This window comes from Astatotilapia calliptera, chromosome 3 (genome assembly GCF_964374335.1).
Source record: "Astatotilapia calliptera chromosome 3, fAstCal68.1, whole genome shotgun sequence".
NCBI lineage: Eukaryota > Metazoa > Chordata > Actinopteri > Cichliformes > Cichlidae > Astatotilapia > Astatotilapia calliptera.
The window spans coordinates 23,528,047-23,546,818 of record NC_137424.1 but is presented as its reverse complement, the minus strand read 5'-3'; the positions used below and the strand labels follow the sequence as shown (position 1 = coordinate 23,546,818).

At 58.7% G+C, this 18,772-nt stretch overlaps 7 non-coding genes and 1 pseudogene across 7 annotated transcripts; all 8 read left to right on the top strand.

Annotated features, from left to right (window-relative positions):
- The first annotated feature begins 2,134 nt into the window (after window positions 1-2,134).
- Window positions 2,135-2,253, top strand: LOC145427153 (5S ribosomal RNA). Its single transcript, XR_013907878.1, has one exon. It is a non-coding gene; the product is annotated as a 5S ribosomal RNA (ribosomal RNA).
- Window positions 2,254-4,261: 2,008 nt separating this feature from the next.
- LOC145427351 (5S ribosomal RNA) lies at window positions 4,262-4,380 on the top strand (annotated as a pseudogene).
- Window positions 4,381-6,622: 2,242 nt separating this feature from the next.
- Window positions 6,623-6,741, top strand: LOC145427702 (5S ribosomal RNA). The gene has a single exon (XR_013908244.1). It is a non-coding gene; the product is annotated as a 5S ribosomal RNA (ribosomal RNA).
- Window positions 6,742-9,132: 2,391 nt separating this feature from the next.
- LOC145426959 (5S ribosomal RNA) lies at window positions 9,133-9,251 on the top strand. Its single transcript, XR_013907681.1, has one exon. It is a non-coding gene; the product is annotated as a 5S ribosomal RNA (ribosomal RNA).
- Window positions 9,252-10,506: 1,255 nt separating this feature from the next.
- On the top strand, window positions 10,507-10,625 carry LOC145426466 (5S ribosomal RNA). The gene has a single exon (XR_013907176.1). It is a non-coding gene; the product is annotated as a 5S ribosomal RNA (ribosomal RNA).
- Window positions 10,626-11,803: 1,178 nt separating this feature from the next.
- LOC145427700 (5S ribosomal RNA) lies at window positions 11,804-11,922 on the top strand. The gene has a single exon (XR_013908242.1). It is a non-coding gene; the product is annotated as a 5S ribosomal RNA (ribosomal RNA).
- A 3,258-nt stretch (window positions 11,923-15,180) lies between these two features.
- On the top strand, window positions 15,181-15,299 carry LOC145427699 (5S ribosomal RNA). The gene has a single exon (XR_013908241.1). It is a non-coding gene; the product is annotated as a 5S ribosomal RNA (ribosomal RNA).
- Window positions 15,300-17,690: 2,391 nt separating this feature from the next.
- On the top strand, window positions 17,691-17,809 carry LOC145426958 (5S ribosomal RNA). The gene has a single exon (XR_013907680.1). It is a non-coding gene; the product is annotated as a 5S ribosomal RNA (ribosomal RNA).
- Window positions 17,810-18,772: the final 963 nt, after the last annotated feature.

Below are 18,772 nucleotides of genomic sequence, written 5' to 3'. Positions count from 1 at the left end.
CACCACACCAGGGCCTGTGGCACTGGCTGAGGCCACTTACACCACACCAGGGCCTGTGGCTGCTGGCTGAGGCCACTTACACCACACCAGGGCCTGTGGCTGCTGGCTGAGGTCACTTACACCACACCAGGGCCTGTGGCTGCTGGCTGAGGCCACTTACACCACACCAGGGCCTGTGGCTGTTGGCTGAGGTCACTTACACCACACCAGGGCCTGTGGCTTCTGGCTGAGGCCACTTACACCACACCAGGGCCTGTGGCTCTTGCTCAGGCCACTTACACCACACCAGGGCCTGTGGCTGCTGGCTCAGGCCACTTACACCACACCAGGGCCTGTGGCTGCTGGCTGAGGCCACTTACACCACACCAGGGCCTGTGGCTGCTGGCTGAGGGCACTTACACCACACCAGGGCCTGTGGCTGCTGGCTGAGGCCACTTACACCACACCAGGGCCTGTGGCTGCTGGCTGAGGCCACTTACACCACACCAGGGCATTAGTTGCTATTGAGGCCCCTTACACCACACCAGGGCCTGTGGCACTGGCTGAGGCCACTTACACCACACCAGGGCCTGTGGCTGCTGGCTGAGGCCACCTACACCACACCAGGGCATTAGTTGCTATTGAGGCCAATTACACCACACCAGGGCCTGTGGCACTGGCTGAGGCCACTTACACCACACCAAGGCCTGTGGCTGCTGGCTGAGGCCACTTACACCACGCCAGGGCCTGTGGCTGCTGGCTGAGGTCACTTACACCACACCAGGGCCTGTGGCTGCTGGCTGAGGGCACTTACACCACACCAGTGCCTGTGGCTTCTGACTGAGGCCACTTACACCACACCAGGGCCTGTGGCTGCTGGCTCAGGCCACTTACACCACACCAGTGCCTGTGGCTGCTGGCTGAGGCCACTTACACCACACCAGGGCCTGTGGCTGCTGGCTGAGGCCACTTACACCACATCAGTGCCTGTGGCTGCTGGCTGAGGCCACTTACACCACACCAGGGCATTAGTTGCTATTGAGGCCCCTTACACCACACCAGGGCCTGTGGCACTGGCTGAGGCCACTTACACCACACCAGGGCCTGTGGCTGCTGGCTGAGGCCACCTACACCACACCAGGGCATTAGTTGCTATTGAGGCCAATTACACCACACCAGGGTCTGTGGCTCTTGCTCAGGCCACTTACACCACACCAGGGCCTGTGGCACTGGCTGAGGCCACTTACACCACACCAGGGCCTGTGGCTGCTGGCTGAGGCCACTTACACCACACCAGGGCATTAGTTGCTATTGAGGCCACTTACACCACACCAGGGCCTGTGGCTGCTGGCTGAGGCCACCTACACCACACCAGGGCATTAGTTGCTATTGAGGCCAATTACACCACACCAGGGTCTGTGGCTCTTGCTCAGGCCACTTACACCACACCAGGGCCTGTGGCACTGGCTGAGGCCACTTACACCACACCAGGGCCTGTGGCTCTGGCTGAGGCCACTTACACCACACCAGGGCCTGTGGCTGCTGGCTGAGGCCACTTACACCACACCAGGGCCTGTGGCTGCTGGCTGAGGCCACTTACACCACACCAGGGCCTGTGGCTGCTGGCTGAGGCCACTTACACCACACCAGTGCCTGTGGCTTCTGGCTGAGGCCACTTACACCACACCAGGGCCTTAGTTGCTATTGAGGCCAATTACACCACACCAGGGTCTGTGACTCTTGCTCAGGCCACTTACACCACACCAGGGCCTGTGGCACTGGCTGAGGCCACTTACACCACACCAGGGCCTGTGGCTGCTGGCTGAGGCCAATTACACCACACCAGGGCCTGTGGCTCTTGCTCAGGCCACTCACATCACACCAGGCCCTGCGCTTCTGGCCGAGGCCATCTTCACCAAACCAGGCCCTGTGCTGCTAGCTGTGGCCATGTACAACACACCAGGCCCTGTGCTGGTTCCTGAGGCCATCTTCAACAATCCAGGGCCTGTGCTGTTAGATAAATGCTAAACTGAGCCTTTGGGTTAGGGTATTATGCAAACATGCAGGTATGGTTAAAGGATTGTCTTCGTAACTTCAGGTACTTGCCACCTAATCAGTTGAATCCATAAATTGAGACATTGTGCTGGGGCCAGCAGCTTACGGCCATACCACCCTGAGCACGCCCGACCTCGTCTGATCTCGGAAGCTAAGCAGGGCTGTGCTTGGTTAGTACTTGGATGGGAGACTACCTGGGAATACCTGGTGCTGTAAGCCTTTCTTTTTCATGTCATTGAACCGCTTTTGATCCAGAGAAGGGGTGTATTAAAAGACCAAAAGCAGCTGCCCATTAATGAGGGCACATTAACGACATTGATTTTGGCTGTTTTCCAATGTCTTGTGCTGCTAGCTGATGCCACCTACACCACACCAGGGCCTGAGTGACCGGCTGGGGCCACTTACACCACATCAGGGCCTGTGGCTGCTGGCTGAGGCCACTTACACCACACCAGGGCCTGTGGCTGCTGGCTGAGGCCACTTACACCACACCAGGGCATTAGTTGCTATTGAGGCCAATTACACCACACCAGGGTCTGTGGCTCTTGCTCAGGCCACTTACACCACACCAGGGCCTGTGGCACTGGCTGAGGCCACTTACACCACACCAGGGCCTGTGGCTGCTGGCTGAGGCCACTTACACCACACCAGGGCATTAGTTGCTACTACCTGGGAATACCTGGTGCTGTAAGCCTTTCATTTTCATGTCATTGAACCGCTTTTGATCCAGAGAAGGGGTGTATTAAAAGACCAAAAGCAGCTGCCCATTAATGAGGGCACATTAACGACATTGCTTTTGGCTGTTTTCCAATGTCTTGTGCTGCTAGCTGATGCCACCTACACCACACCAGGGCCTGAGTGACCGGCTGGGGCCACTTACACCACATCAGGGCCTGTGGCTGCTGGCTGAGGCCACTTACACCACACCAGGGCCTGTGGCTGCTGGCTGAGGCCACTTACACCACACCAGGGCATTAGTTGCTATTGAGGCCAATTACACCACACCAGGGTCTGTGGCTCTTGCTCAGGCCACTTACACCACATCAGGGCCTGTGGCACTGGCTGAGGCCACTTACACCACACCAGGGCATTAGTTGCTATTGAGGCCAATTACACCACACCAGGGTCTGTGACTCTTGCTCAGGCCACTTACACCACACCAGGGCCTGTGGCACTGGCTGAGGCCACTTACACCACACCAGGGCCTGTGGCTGCTGGCTGAGGCCACTTACACCACACCAGGGCCTGTGGCTGCTGGCTGAGGTCACTTACACCACACCAGTGCCTGTGGCTGCTGGCTGAGGGCACTTACACCACACCAGTGCCTGTGGCTTCTGGCTGAGGCCACTTACACCACACCAGGGCCTGTGGCTGCTGGCTGAGGCCACTTACACCACACCAGGGCCTGTGGCTGCTGGCTGAGGTCACTTACACCACACCAGTGCCTGTGGCTGCTGGCTGAGGGCACTTACACCACACCAGTGCCTGTGGCTTCTGGCTGAGGCCACTTACACCACACCAGGGCCTGTGGCTCTTGCTCAGGCCACTTACACCACACCAGGGCCTGTGGCTGCTGGCTGAGGGCACTTACACCACACCAGTGCCTGTGGCTGCTGGCTGAGGCCACTTACACCACACCAGGGCATTAGTTGCTATTGAGGCCCCTTACACCACACCAGGGCCTGTGGCACTGGCTGAGGCCACTTACACCACACCAGGGCCTGTGGCTGCTGGCTGAGGCCACTTACACCACACCAGGGCCTGTGGCTGCTGGCTGAGGCCACTTACACCACACCAGAGCCTGTGGCTGCTGGCTGAGGCCACTTACACCACACCAGGGACTGTGGCTGCTGGCTGAGGCCACTTACACCACACCAGTGCCTGTGGCTTCTGGCTGAGGCCACTTACACCACACCAGGGCCTGTGGCTCTTGCTCAGGCCACTCACATCACACCAGGCCCTGCGCTTCTGGCCGAGGCCATCTTCACCAAACCAGGCCCTGTGCTGCTAGCTGTGGCCATGTACAACACACCAGGCCCTGTGCTGGTTCCTGAGGCCATCTTCAACAATCCAGGGCCTGTGCTGTTAGATAAATGCTAAACTGAGCCTTTGGGTTAGGGTATTATGCAAACATGCAGGTATGGTTAAAGGATTGTCTTCGTAACTTCAGGTACTTGCCACCTAATCAGTTGAATCCATAAATTGAGACATTGTGCTGGGGCCAGCAGCTTACGGCCATACAACCCTGAGCATGCCCGACCTCGTCTGATCTCGGAAGCTAAGCAGGGCTGGGCTTGTTTAGTACTTGGATGGGAGACTGCCTGGGAATACCTGGTGCTGTAAGCCTTTCTTTTTCATGTCATTGAACCGCTTTTGATCCAGAGAAGGGGTGTATTAAAAGACCAAAAGCAGCTGCCCATTAATGAGGGCACATTAACGACATTGCTTTTGGCTGTTTTCCAATGTCTTGTGCTGCTAGCTGATGCCACCTACACCACACCAGGGCCTGAGTGACCGGCTGGGGCCACTTACACCACATCAGGGCCTGTGGCTGCTGGCTGAGGCCACTTACACCACACCAGGGCCTGTGGCTGCTGGCTGAGGCCACTTACACCACATCAGGGCATTAGTTGCTATTGAGGCCAATTACACCACACCAGGGTCTGTGGCTCTTGCTCAGGCCACTTACACCACATCAGGGCCTGTGGCACTGGCTGAGGCCACTTACACCACACCAGGGCCTGTGGCTGCTGGCTGAGGCCACCTACACCACACCAGGGCATTAGTTGCTATTGAGGCCAATTACACCACACCAGGGTCTGTGACTCTTGCTCAGGCCACTTACACCACACTAGGGCCTGTGGCACTGGCTGAGGCCACTTACACCACACCAGGGCCTGTGGCTGCTGGCTGAGGCCACTTACACCACACCAGGGCCTTTGGCTGCTGGCTGAGGTCACTTACACCACACCAGTGCCTGTGGCTGCTGGCTGAGGGCACTTACACCACACCAGTGCCTGTGGCTTCTGGCTGAGGCCACTTACACCACACCAGGGCCTGTGGCTGCTGGCTGAGGCCACTTACACCACACCAGGGCCTGTGGCTGCTGGCTGAGGTCACTTACACCACACCAGTGCCTGTGGCTGCTGGCTGAGGGCACTTACACCACACCAGTGCCTGTGGCTTCTGGCTGAGGCCACTTACACCACACCAGGGCCTGTGGCTGCTGGCTGAGGCCACTTACACCACACCAGGGCCTGTGGCTGCTGGCTGAGGGCACTTACACCACACCAGTGCCTGTGGCTGCTGGCTGAGGCCACTTACACCACACCAGGGCATTAGTTGCTATTGAGGCCCCTTACACCACACCAGGGCCTGTGGCACTGGCTGAGGCCACTTACACCACACCAGGGCCTGTGGCTGCTGGCTGAGGCCACCTACACCACACCAGGGCATTAGTTGCTATTGAGGCCAATTACACCACACCAGGGTCTGTGACTCTTGCTCAGGCCACTTACACCACACCAGGGCCTTTGGCACTGGCTGAGGCCACTTACACCACACCAGGGCCTTTGGCACTGGCTGAGGCCACTTACACCACACCAGGGCCTGTGGCTGCTGGCTGAGGCCACTTACACCACACCAGGGCCTGTGGCTGCTGGCTGAGGTCACTTACACCACACCAGGGCCTGTGGCTGCTGGCTGAGGGCACTTACACCACACCAGTGCCTGTGGCTTCTGGCTGAGGCCACTTACACCACACCAGGGCCTGTGGCAGCTGGCTCAGGCCACTTACACCACACCAGGGCCTGTGGCTGCTGGCTGAGGCCACTTACACCACACCAGGGCCTGTGGCTGCTGGCTGAGGCCACTTACACCACACCAGTGCCTGTGGCTGCTGGCTGAGGCCACTTACACCACACCAGGGCATTAGTTGCTATTGAGGCCCCTTACACCACACCAGGGCCTGTGGCACTGGCTGAGGCCACTTACACCACACCAGGGCCTGTGGCTGCTGGCTGAGGCCACTTACACCTCACCAGGGCATTAGTTGCTATTGAGGCCAATTACACCACACCAGGGTCTGTGGCTCTTGCTCAGGCCACCTACACCACACCAGGGCCTGTGGCACTGGCTGAGGCCACTTACACCACACCAGGGCCTGTGGCTCTGGCTGAGGCCACTTACACCACACCAGGGCCTGTGGCTGCTGGCTGAGGCCATTTACACCACACCAGGGCCTGTGGCTGCTGGCTGAGGCCACTTACACCACACCAGGGCCTGTGGCTGCTGGCTGAGGCCACTTACACCACACCAGGGCCTGTGGCTCTTGCTCAGGCCACTCACATCACACCAGGCCCTGCGCTTCTGGCCGAGGCCATCTTCACCAAACCAGGCCCTGTGCTGCTAGCTGTGGCCATGTACAACACACCAGGGCCTGTGCTGTTAGATAAATGCTAAACTGAGCCTTTGGGTTAGGGTATTATGCAAACATGCAGGTATGGTTAAAGGATTGTCTTCGTAACTTCAGGTACTTGCCACCTAATCAGTTGAATCCATAAATTGAGACATTGTGCTGGGGCCAGCAGCTTACGGCCATACCACCCTGAGCACGCCCGACCTCGTCTGATCTCGGAAGCTAAGCAGGGCTGGGCTTGGTTAGTACTTGGATGGGAGACTACCTGGGAATACCTGGTGCTGTAAGCCTTTCATTTTCATGTCATTGAACCGCTTTTGATCCAGAGAAGGGGTGTATTAAAAGACCAAAAGCAGCTGCCCATTAATGAGGGCACATTAAGGACATTGCTTTTGGCTGTTTTCCAATGTCTTGTGCTGCTAGCTGATGCCACCTACACCACACCAGGGCCTGAGTGACCGGCTGGGGCCACTTACACCACATCAGGGCCTGTGGCTGCTGGCTGAGGCCACTTACACCACACCAGGGCCTGTGGCTGCTGGCTGAGGCCACTTACACCACACCAGGGCCTGTGGCTGCTGGCTGAGGCCACTTACACCACACCAGGGCATTAGTTGCTATTGAGGCCACTTACACCACACCAGGGCCTGTGGCTGCTGGCTGAGGCCACCTACACCACACCAGGGCATTAGTTGCTATTGAGGCCAATTACACCACACCAGGGTCTGTGGCTCTTGCTCAGGCCACTTACACCACACCAGGGCCTGTGGCACTGGCTGAGGCCACTTACACCACACCAGGGCCTGTGGCTCTGGCTGAGGCCACTTACACCACACCAGGGCCTGTGGCACTGGCTGAGGCCACTTACACCACACCAGGGCCTGTGGCTGCTGGCTGAGGCCACTTACACCACACCAGGGCCTGTGGCACTGGCTGAGGCCACTTACACCACACCAGGGCCTTAGTTGCTATTGAGGCCACTTACACCACACCAGGGCCTGTGGCAGTGGCTGAGGCCACTTACACCACACCAGGGCCTGTGGCTGCTGGCTGAGGCCACTTACACCACACCAGGGCATTAGTTGCTATTGAGGCCACTTACACCACACCAGGGCCTGTGGCTGCTGGCTGAGGCCACCTACACCACACCAGGGCATTAGTTGCTATTGAGGCCAATTACACCACACCAGGGTCTGTGGCACTGGCTGAGGCCACTTACACCACACCAGGGCCTGTGGCACTGGCTGAGGCCACTTACACCACACCAGGGCCTGTGGCTGCTGGCTGAGGCCACTTACACCACACCAGGGCCTGTGGCTGCTGGCTGAGGCCACTTACACCACACCAGGGCCTGTGGCTGCTGGCTGAGGCCACTTACACCACACCAGGGCATTAGTTGCTATTGAGGCCCCTTACACCACACCAGGGCCTGTGGCACTGGCTGAGGCCACTTACACCACACCAGGGCCTGTGGCTGCTGGCTGAGGCCACCTACACCACACCAGGGCATTAGTTGCTATTGAGGCCAATTACACCACACCAGGGTCTGTGACTCTTGCTCAGGCCACTTACACCACACCAGGGCCTGTGGCACTGGCTGAGGCCACTTACACCACACCAGGGCCTGTGGCTGCTGGCTGAGGCCACTTACACCACACCAGGGCCTGTGGCTGCTGGCTGAGGTCACTTACACCACACCAGGGCCTGTGGCTGCTGGCTGAGGGCACTTACACCACACCAGTGCCTGTGGCTTCTGGCTGAGGCCACTTACACCACACCAGTGCCTGTGGCTTCTGGCTCAGGCCACTTACACCACACCAGGGCCTGTGGCTGCTGGCTGAGGCCACTTACACCACACCAGGGCCTGTGGCTGCTGGCTGAGGCCACTTACACCACACCAGTGCCTGTGGCTGCTGGCTGAGGCCACTTACACCACACCAGGGCATTAGTTGCTATTGAGGCCCCTTACACCACACCAGGGCCTGTGGCACTGGCTGAGGCCACTTACACCACACCAGGGCCTGTGGCTGCTGGCTGAGGCCACCTACACCTCACCAGGGCATTAGTTGCTATTGAGGCCAGTTACACCACACCAGGGTCTGTGGCTCTTGCTCAGGCCACTTACACCACACCAGGGCCTGTGGCACTGGCTGAGGCCACTTACACCACACCAGGGCCTGTGGCACTGGCTGAGGCCACTTACACCACACCAGGGCCTGTGGCTCTGGCTGAGGCCACTTACACCACACCAGGGCCTGTGGCTGCTGGCTGAGGCCACTTAAACCACACCAGGGCCTGTGGCTGCTTGCTGAGGCCACTTACACCACACCAGTGCCTGTGGCTTCTGGCTGAGGCCACTTACACCACACCAGGGCCTGTGGCTCTTGCTCAGGCCACTCACATCACACCAGGCCCTGCGCTTCTGGCCGAGGCCATCTTCACCAAACCAGGCCCTGTGCTGCTAGCTGTGGCCATGTACAACACACCAGGCCCTGTGCTGGTTCCTGAGGCCATCTTCAACAATCCAGGGCCTGTGCTGTTAGATAAATGCTAAACTGAGCCTTTGGGTTAGGGTATTATGCAAACATGCAGGTATGGTTAAAGGATTGTCTTCGTAACTTCAGGTACTTGCCACCTAATCAGTTGAATCCATAAATTGAGACATTGTGCTGGGGCCAGCAGCTTACGGCCATACCACCCTGAGCACGCCCGACCTCGTCTGATCTTGGAAGCTAAGCAGGGCTGGGCTTGGTTAGTACTTGGATGGGAGACTGCCTGGGAATACCTGGTGCTGTAAGCCTTTCATTTTCATGTCATTGAACCGCTTTTGATCCAGAGAAGGGGTGTATTAAAAGACCAAAAGCAGCTGCCCATTAATGAGGGCACATTAACGACATTCCTTTTGGCTGTTTTCCAATGTCTTGTGCTGCTAGCTGATGCCACCTACACCACACCAGGGCCTGAGTGACCGGCTGGGGCCACTTACACCACATCAGGGCCTGTGGCTGCTGGCTGAGGCCACTTACACCACACCAGGGCCTGTGGCTGCTGGCTGAGGCCACTTACACCACACCAGGGCCTGTGGCTGCTGGCTGAGGCCACCTACACCACACCAGGGTCTTAGTTGCTATTGAGGCCAATTACACCACACCAGGGTCTGTGGCTCTTGCTCAGGCCACTTACACCACACCAGGGCCTGTGGCACTGGCTGAGGCCACTTACACCACACCAGGGCCTGTGGCTGCTGGCTGAGGGCACTTACACCACACCAGGGCCTGTGGCTGCTGGCTGAGGGCACTTACACCACACCAGTGCCTGTGGCTGCTGGCTGATGCCACTTACAGCACACCAGGGCATTAGTTGCTATTGAGGCCCCTTACACCACACCAGGGCCTGTGGCTGCTGGCTGAGGCCACTTACACCACACCAGGGCCTGTGGCTGCTGGCTGAGGCCACTTACACCACACCAGGGCATTAGTTGCTATTGAGGCCAATTACACCACACCAGGGTCTGTGGCTCTTGCTCAGGCCACTTACACCACACCAGGGCCTGTGGCACTGGCTGAGGCCACTTACACCACACCAGGGCCTGTGGCTGCTGGCTGAGGCCACTTACACCACACCAGGGCCTGTGGCTGCTGGCTGAGGCCACTTACACCACACCAGGGCCTGTGGCTGCTGGCTGAGGCCACTTACACCACACCAGTGCCTGTGGCTTCTGGCTGAGGCCACTTACACCACACCAGGGCCTGTGGCTCTTGCTCAGGCCACTCACATCACACCAGGCCCTGCGCTTCTGGCCGAGGCCATCTTCACCAAACCAGGCCCTGTGCTGCTAGCTGTGGCCATGTACAACACACCAGGCCCTGTGCTGGTTCCTGAGGCCATCTTCAACAATCCAGGGCCTGTGCTGTTAGATAAATGCTAAACTGAGCCTTTGGGTTAGGGTATTATGCAAACATGCAGGTATGGTTAAAGGATTGTCTTCGTAACTTCAGGTACTTGCCACCTAATCAGTTGAATCCATAAATTTAGACATTGTGCTGGGGCCAGCAGCTTACGGCCATACCACCCTGAGCACGCCCGACCTCGTCTGATCTCGGAAGCTAAGCAGGGCTGGGCTTGGTTAGTACTTGGATGGGAGACTGCCTGGGAATACCTGGTGCTGTAAGCCTTTCATTTTCATGTCATTGAACCGCTTTTGATCCAGAGAAGGGGTGTATTAAAAGACCAAAAGCAGCTGCCCATTAATGAGGGCACATTAACGACATTGCTGTTGGCTGTTTTCCAATGTCTTGTGCTGCTAGCTGATGCCACCTACACCACACCAGGGCCTGAGTGACCGGCTGGGGCCACTTACACCACATCAGGGCCTGTGGCTGCTGGCTGAGGCCACTTACACCACACCAGGGCCTGTGGCTGCTGGCTGAGGTCACTTACACCACACCAGGGCCTGTGGCTGCTGGCTGAGGGCACTTACACCACACCAGTGCCTGTGGCTTCTGGCTGAGGCCACTTACACCACACCAGGGCCTGTGGCAGCTGGCTCAGGCCACTTACACCACACCAGGGCCTGTGGCTGCTGGCTGAGGCCACTTACACCACACCAGGGCCTGTGGCTGCTGGCTGAGGCCACTTACACCACACCAGTGCCTGTGGCTGCTGGCTGAGGCCACTTACACCACACCAGGGCATTAGTTGCTATTGAGGCCCCTTACACCACACCAGGGCCTGTGGCACTGGCTGAGGCCACTTACACCACACCAGGGCCTGTGGCTGCTGGCTGAGGCCACTTACACCTCACCAGGGCATTAGTTGCTATTGAGGCCAATTACACCACACCAGGGTCTGTGGCTCTTGCTCAGGCCACCTACACCACACCAGGGCCTGTGGCACTGGCTGAGGCCACTTACACCACACCAGGGCCTGTGGCTCTGGCTGAGGCCACTTACACCACACCAGGGCCTGTGGCTGCTGGCTGAGGCCATTTACACCACACCAGGGCCTGTGGCTGCTGGCTGAGGCCACTTACACCACACCAGGGCCTGTGGCTGCTGGCTGAGGCCACTTACACCACACCAGGGCCTGTGGCTCTTGCTCAGGCCACTCACATCACACCAGGCCCTGCGCTTCTGGCCGAGGCCATCTTCACCAAACCAGGCCCTGTGCTGCTAGCTGTGGCCATGTACAACACACCAGGGCCTGTGCTGTTAGATAAATGCTAAACTGAGCCTTTGGGTTAGGGTATTATGCAAACATGCAGGTATGGTTAAAGGATTGTCTTCGTAACTTCAGGTACTTGCCACCTAATCAGTTGAATCCATAAATTGAGACATTGTGCTGGGGCCAGCAGCTTACGGCCATACCACCCTGAGCACGCCCGACCTCGTCTGATCTCGGAAGCTAAGCAGGGCTGGGCTTGGTTAGTACTTGGATGGGAGACTACCTGGGAATACCTGGTGCTGTAAGCCTTTCATTTTCATGTCATTGAACCGCTTTTGATCCAGAGAAGGGGTGTATTAAAAGACCAAAAGCAGCTGCCCATTAATGAGGGCACATTAAGGACATTGCTTTTGGCTGTTTTCCAATGTCTTGTGCTGCTAGCTGATGCCACCTACACCACACCAGGGCCTGAGTGACCGGCTGGGGCCACTTACACCACATCAGGGCCTGTGGCTGCTGGCTGAGGCCACTTACACCACACCAGGGCCTGTGGCTGCTGGCTGAGGCCACTTACACCACACCAGGGCCTGTGGCTGCTGGCTGAGGCCACTTACACCACACCAGGGCATTAGTTGCTATTGAGGCCACTTACACCACACCAGGGCCTGTGGCTGCTGGCTGAGGCCACCTACACCACACCAGGGCATTAGTTGCTATTGAGGCCAATTACACCACACCAGGGTCTGTGGCTCTTGCTCAGGCCACTTACACCACACCAGGGCCTGTGGCACTGGCTGAGGCCACTTACACCACACCAGGGCCTGTGGCTCTGGCTGAGGCCACTTACACCACACCAGGGCCTGTGGCACTGGCTGAGGCCACTTACACCACACCAGGGCCTGTGGCTGCTGGCTGAGGCCACTTACACCACACCAGGGCCTGTGGCACTGGCTGAGGCCACTTACACCACACCAGGGCCTTAGTTGCTATTGAGGCCACTTACACCACACCAGGGCCTGTGGCAGTGGCTGAGGCCACTTACACCACACCAGGGCCTGTGGCTGCTGGCTGAGGCCACTTACACCACACCAGGGCATTAGTTGCTATTGAGGCCACTTACACCACACCAGGGCCTGTGGCTGCTGGCTGAGGCCACCTACACCACACCAGGGCATTAGTTGCTATTGAGGCCAATTACACCACACCAGGGTCTGTGGCACTGGCTGAGGCCACTTACACCACACCAGGGCCTGTGGCACTGGCTGAGGCCACTTACACCACACCAGGGCCTGTGGCTGCTGGCTGAGGCCACTTACACCACACCAGGGCCTGTGGCTGCTGGCTGAGGCCACTTACACCACACCAGGGCCTGTGGCTGCTGGCTGAGGCCACTTACACCACACCAGGGCATTAGTTGCTATTGAGGCCCCTTACACCACACCAGGGCCTGTGGCACTGGCTGAGGCCACTTACACCACACCAGGGCCTGTGGCTGCTGGCTGAGGCCACCTACACCACACCAGGGCATTAGTTGCTATTGAGGCCAATTACACCACACCAGGGTCTGTGACTCTTGCTCAGGCCACTTACACCACACCAGGGCCTGTGGCACTGGCTGAGGCCACTTACACCACACCAGGGCCTGTGGCTGCTGGCTGAGGCCACTTACACCACACCAGGGCCTGTGGCTGCTGGCTGAGGTCACTTACACCACACCAGGGCCTGTGGCTGCTGGCTGAGGGCACTTACACCACACCAGTGCCTGTGGCTTCTGGCTGAGGCCACTTACACCACACCAGTGCCTGTGGCTTCTGGCTCAGGCCACTTACACCACACCAGGGCCTGTGGCTGCTGGCTGAGGCCACTTACACCACACCAGGGCCTGTGGCTGCTGGCTGAGGCCACTTACACCACACCAGTGCCTGTGGCTGCTGGCTGAGGCCACTTACACCACACCAGGGCATTAGTTGCTATTGAGGCCCCTTACACCACACCAGGGCCTGTGGCACTGGCTGAGGCCACTTACACCACACCAGGGCCTGTGGCTGCTGGCTGAGGCCACCTACACCTCACCAGGGCATTAGTTGCTATTGAGGCCAGTTACACCACACCAGGGTCTGTGGCTCTTGCTCAGGCCACTTACACCACACCAGGGCCTGTGGCACTGGCTGAGGCCACTTACACCACACCAGGGCCTGTGGCTGCTGGCTGAGGCCACTTACACCACACCAGGGCCTGTGGCTGCTGGCTGAGGGCACTTACACCACACCAGTGCCTGTGGCTGCTGGCTGAGGCCACTTACACCACACCAGGGCATTAGTTGCTATTGAGGCCCCTTACACCACACCAGGGCCTGTGGCACTGGCTGAGGCCACTTACACCACACCAGGGCCTGTGGCTGCTGGCTGAGGCCACCTACACCACACCAGGGCATTAGTTGCTATTGAGGCCAATTACACCACACCAGGGTCTGTGACTCTTGCTCAGGCCACTTACACCACACCAGGGCCTTTGGCACTGGCTGAGGCCACTTACACCACACCAGGGCCTTTGGCACTGGCTGAGGCCACTTACACCACACCAGGGCCTGTGGCTGCTGGCTGAGGCCACTTACACCACACCAGGGCCTGTGGCTGCTGGCTGAGGTCACTTACACCACACCAGGGCCTGTGGCTGCTGGCTGAGGGCACTTACACCACACCAGTGCCTGTGGCTTCTGGCTGAGGCCACTTACACCACACCAGGGCCTGTGGCAGCTGGCTCAGGCCACTTACACCACACCAGGGCCTGTGGCTGCTGGCTGAGGCCACTTACACCACACCAGGGCCTGTGGCTGCTGGCTGAGGCCACTTACACCACACCAGTGCCTGTGGCTGCTGGCTGAGGCCACTTACACCACACCAGGGCATTAGTTGCTATTGAGGCCCCTTACACCACACCAGGGCCTGTGGCACTGGCTGAGGCCACTTACACCACACCAGGGCCTGTGGCTGCTGGCTGAGGCCACTTACACCTCACCAGGGCATTAGTTGCTATTGAGGCCAATTACACCACACCAGGGTCTGTGGCTCTTGCTCAGGCCACCTACACCACACCAGGGCCTGTGGCACTGGCTGAGGCCACTTACACCACACCAGGGCCTGTGGCTCTGGCTGAGGCCACTTACACCACACCAGGGCCTGTGGCTGCTGGCTGAGGCCATTTACACCACACCAGGGCCTGTGGCTGCTGGCTGAGGCCACTTACACCACACCAGGGCCTGTGGCTGCTGGCTGAGGCCACTTACACCACACCAGGGCCTGTGGCTCTTGCTCAGGCCACTCACATCACACCAGGCCCTGCGCTTCTGGCCGAGGCCATCTTCACCAAACCAGGCCCTGTGCTGCTAGCTGTGGCCATGTACAACACACCAGGGCCTGTGCTGTTAGATAAATGCTAAACTGAGCCTTTGGGTTAGGGTATTATGCAAACATGCAGGTATGGTTAAAGGATTGTCTTCGTAACTTCAGGTACTTGCCACCTAATCAGTTGAATCCATAAATTGAGACATTGTGCTGGGGCCAGCAGCTTACGGCCATACCACCCTGAGCACGCCCGACCTCGTCTGATCTCGGAAGCTAAGCAGGGCTGGGCTTGGTTAGTACTTGGATGGGAGACTACCTGGGAATACCTGGTGCTGTAAGCCTTTCATTTTCATGTCATTGAACCGCTTTTGATCCAGAGAAGGGGTGTATTAAAAGACCAAAAGCAGCTGCCCATTAATGAGGGCACATTAAGGACATTGCTTTTGGCTGTTTTCCAATGTCTTGTGCTGCTAGCTGATGCCACCTACACCACACCAGGGCCTGAGTGACCGGCTGGGGCCACTTACACCACATCAGGGCCTGTGGCTGCTGGCTGAGGCCACTTACACCACACCAGGGCCTGTGGCTGCTGGCTGAGGCCACTTACACCACACCAGGGCCTGTGGCTGCTGGCTGAGGCCACTTACACCACACCAGGGCATTAGTTGCTATTGAGGCCACTTACACCACACCAGGGCCTGTGGCTGCTGGCTGAGGCCACCTACACCACACCAGGGCATTAGTTGCTATTGAGGCCAATTACACCACACCAGGGTCTGTGGCTCTTGCTCAGGCCACTTACACCACACCAGGGCCTGTGGCACTGGCTGAGGCCACTTACACCACACCAGGGCCTGTGGCTCTGGCTGAGGCCACTTACACCACACCAGGGCCTGTGGCACTGGCTGAGGCCACTTACACCACACCAGGGCCTGTGGCTGCTGGCTGAGGCCACTTACACCACACCAGGGCCTGTGGCACTGGCTGAGGCCACTTACACCACACCAGGGCCTTAGTTGCTATTGAGGCCACTTACACCACACCAGGGCCTGTGGCAGTGGCTGAGGCCACTTACACCACACCAGGGCCTGTGGCTGCTGGCTGAGGCCACTTACACCACACCAGGGCATTAGTTGCTATTGAGGCCACTTACACCACACCAGGGCCTGTGGCTGCTGGCTGAGGCCACCTACACCACACCAGGGCATTAGTTGCTATTGAGGCCAATTACACCACACCAGGGTCTGTGGCACTGGCTGAGGCCACTTACACCACACCAGGGCCTGTGGCACTGGCTGAGGCCACTTACACCACACCAGGGCCTGTGGCTGCTGGCTGAGGCCACTTACACCACACCAGGGCCTGTGGCTGCTGGCTGAGGCCACTTACACCACACCAGGGCCTGTGGCTGCTGGCTGAGGCCACTTACACCACACCAGGGCATTAGTTGCTATTGAGGCCCCTTACACCACACCAGGGCCTGTGGCACTGGCTGAGGCCACTTACACCACACCAGGGCCTGTGGCTGCTGGCTGAGGCCACCTACACCACACCAGGGCATTAGTTGCTATTGAGGCCAATTACACCACACCAGGGTCTGTGACTCTTGCTCAGGCCACTTACACCACACCAGGGCCTGTGGCACTGGCTGAGGCCACTTACACCACACCAGGGCCTGTGGCTGCTGGCTGAGGCCACTTACACCACACCAGGGCCTGTGGCTGCTGGCTGAGGTCACTTACACCACACCAGGGCCTGTGGCTGCTGGCTGAGGGCACTTACACCACACCAGTGCCTGTGGCTTCTGGCTGAGGCCACTTACACCACACCAGTGCCTGTGGCTTCTGGCTCAGGCCACTTACACCACACCAGGGCCTGTGGCTGCTGGCTGAGGCCACTTACACCACACCAGGGCCTGTGGCTGCTGGCTGAGGCCACTTACACCACACCAGTGCCTGTGGCTGCTGGCTGAGGCCACTTACACCACACCAGGGCATTAGTTGCTATTGAGGCCCCTTACACCACACCAGGGCCTGTGGCACTGGCTGAGGCCACTTACACCACACCAGGGCCTGTGGCTGCTGGCTGAGGCCACCTACACCTCACCAGGGCATTAGTTGCTATTGAGGCCAGTTACACCACACCAGGGTCTGTGGCTCTTGCTCAGGCCACTTACACCACACCAGGGCCTGTGGCACTGGCTGAGGCCACTTACACCACACCAGGGCCTGTGGCACTGGCTGAGGCCACTTACACCACACCAGGGCCTGTGGCTCTGGCTGAGGCCACTTACACCACACCAGGGCCTGTGGCTGCTGGCTGAGGCCACTTAAACCACACCAGGGCCTGTGGCTGCTTGCTGAGGCCACTTACACCACACCAGTGCCTGTGGCTTCTGGCTGAGGCCACTTACACCACACCAGGGCCTGTGGCTCTTGCTCAGGCCACTCACATCACACCAGGCCCTGCGCTTCTGGCCGAGGCCATCTTCACCAAACCAGGCCCTGTGCTGCTAGCTGTGGCCATGTACAACACACCAGGCCCTGTGCTGGTTCCTGAGGCCATCTTCAACAATCCAGGGCCTGTGCTGTTAGATAAATGCTAAACTGAGCCTTTGGGTTAGGGTATTATGCAAACATGCAGGTATGGTTAAAGGATTGTCTTCGTAACTTCAGGTACTTGCCACCTAATCAGTTGAATCCATAAATTGAGACATTGTGCTGGGGCCAGCAGCTTACGGCCATACCACCCTGAGCACGCCCGACCTCGTCTGATCTTGGAAGCTAAGCAGGGCTGGGCTTGGTTAGTACTTGGATGGGAGACTGCCTGGGAATACCTGGTGCTGTAAGCCTTTCATTTTCATGTCATTGAACCGCTTTTGATCCAGAGAAGGGGTGTATTAAAAGACCAAAAGCAGCTGCCCATTAATGAGGGCACATTAACGACATTCCTTTTGGCTGTTTTCCAATGTCTTGTGCTGCTAGCTGATGCCACCTACACCACACCAGGGCCTGAGTGACCGGCTGGGGCCACTTACACCACATCAGGGCCTGTGGCTGCTGGCTGAGGCCACTTACACCACACCAGGGCCTGTGGCTGCTGGCTGAGGCCACTTACACCACACCAGGGCCTGTGGCTGCTGGCTGAGGCCACCTACACCACACCAGGGTCTTAGTTGCTATTGAGGCCAATTACACCACACCAGGGTCTGTGGCTCTTGCTCAGGCCACTTACACCACACCAGGGCCTGTGGCACTGGCTGAGGCCACTTACACCACACCAGGGCCTGTGGCTGCTGGCTGAGGGCACTTACACCACACCAGGGCCTGTGGCTGCTGGCTGAGGGCACTTACACCACACCAGTGCCTGTGGCTGCTGGCTGATGCCACTTACAGCACACCAGGGCATTAGTTGCTATTGAGGCCCCTTACACCACACCAGGGCCTGTGGCTGCTGGCTGAGGCCACTTACACCACACCAGGGCCTGTGGCTGCTGGCTGAGGCCACTTACACCACACCAGGGCATTAGTTGCTATTGAGGCCAATTACACCACACCAGGGTCTGTGGCTCTTGCTCAGGCCACTTACACCACACCAGGGCCTGTGGCACTGGCTGAGGCCACTTACACCACACCAGGGCCTGTGGCTGCTGGCTGAGGCCACTTACACCACACCAGGGCCTGTGGCTGCTGGCTGAGGCCACTTACACCACACCAGGGCCTGTGGCTGCTGGCTGAGGCCACTTACACCACACCAGTGCCTGTGGCTTCTGGCTGAGGCCACTTACACCACACCAGGGCCTGTGGCTCTTGCT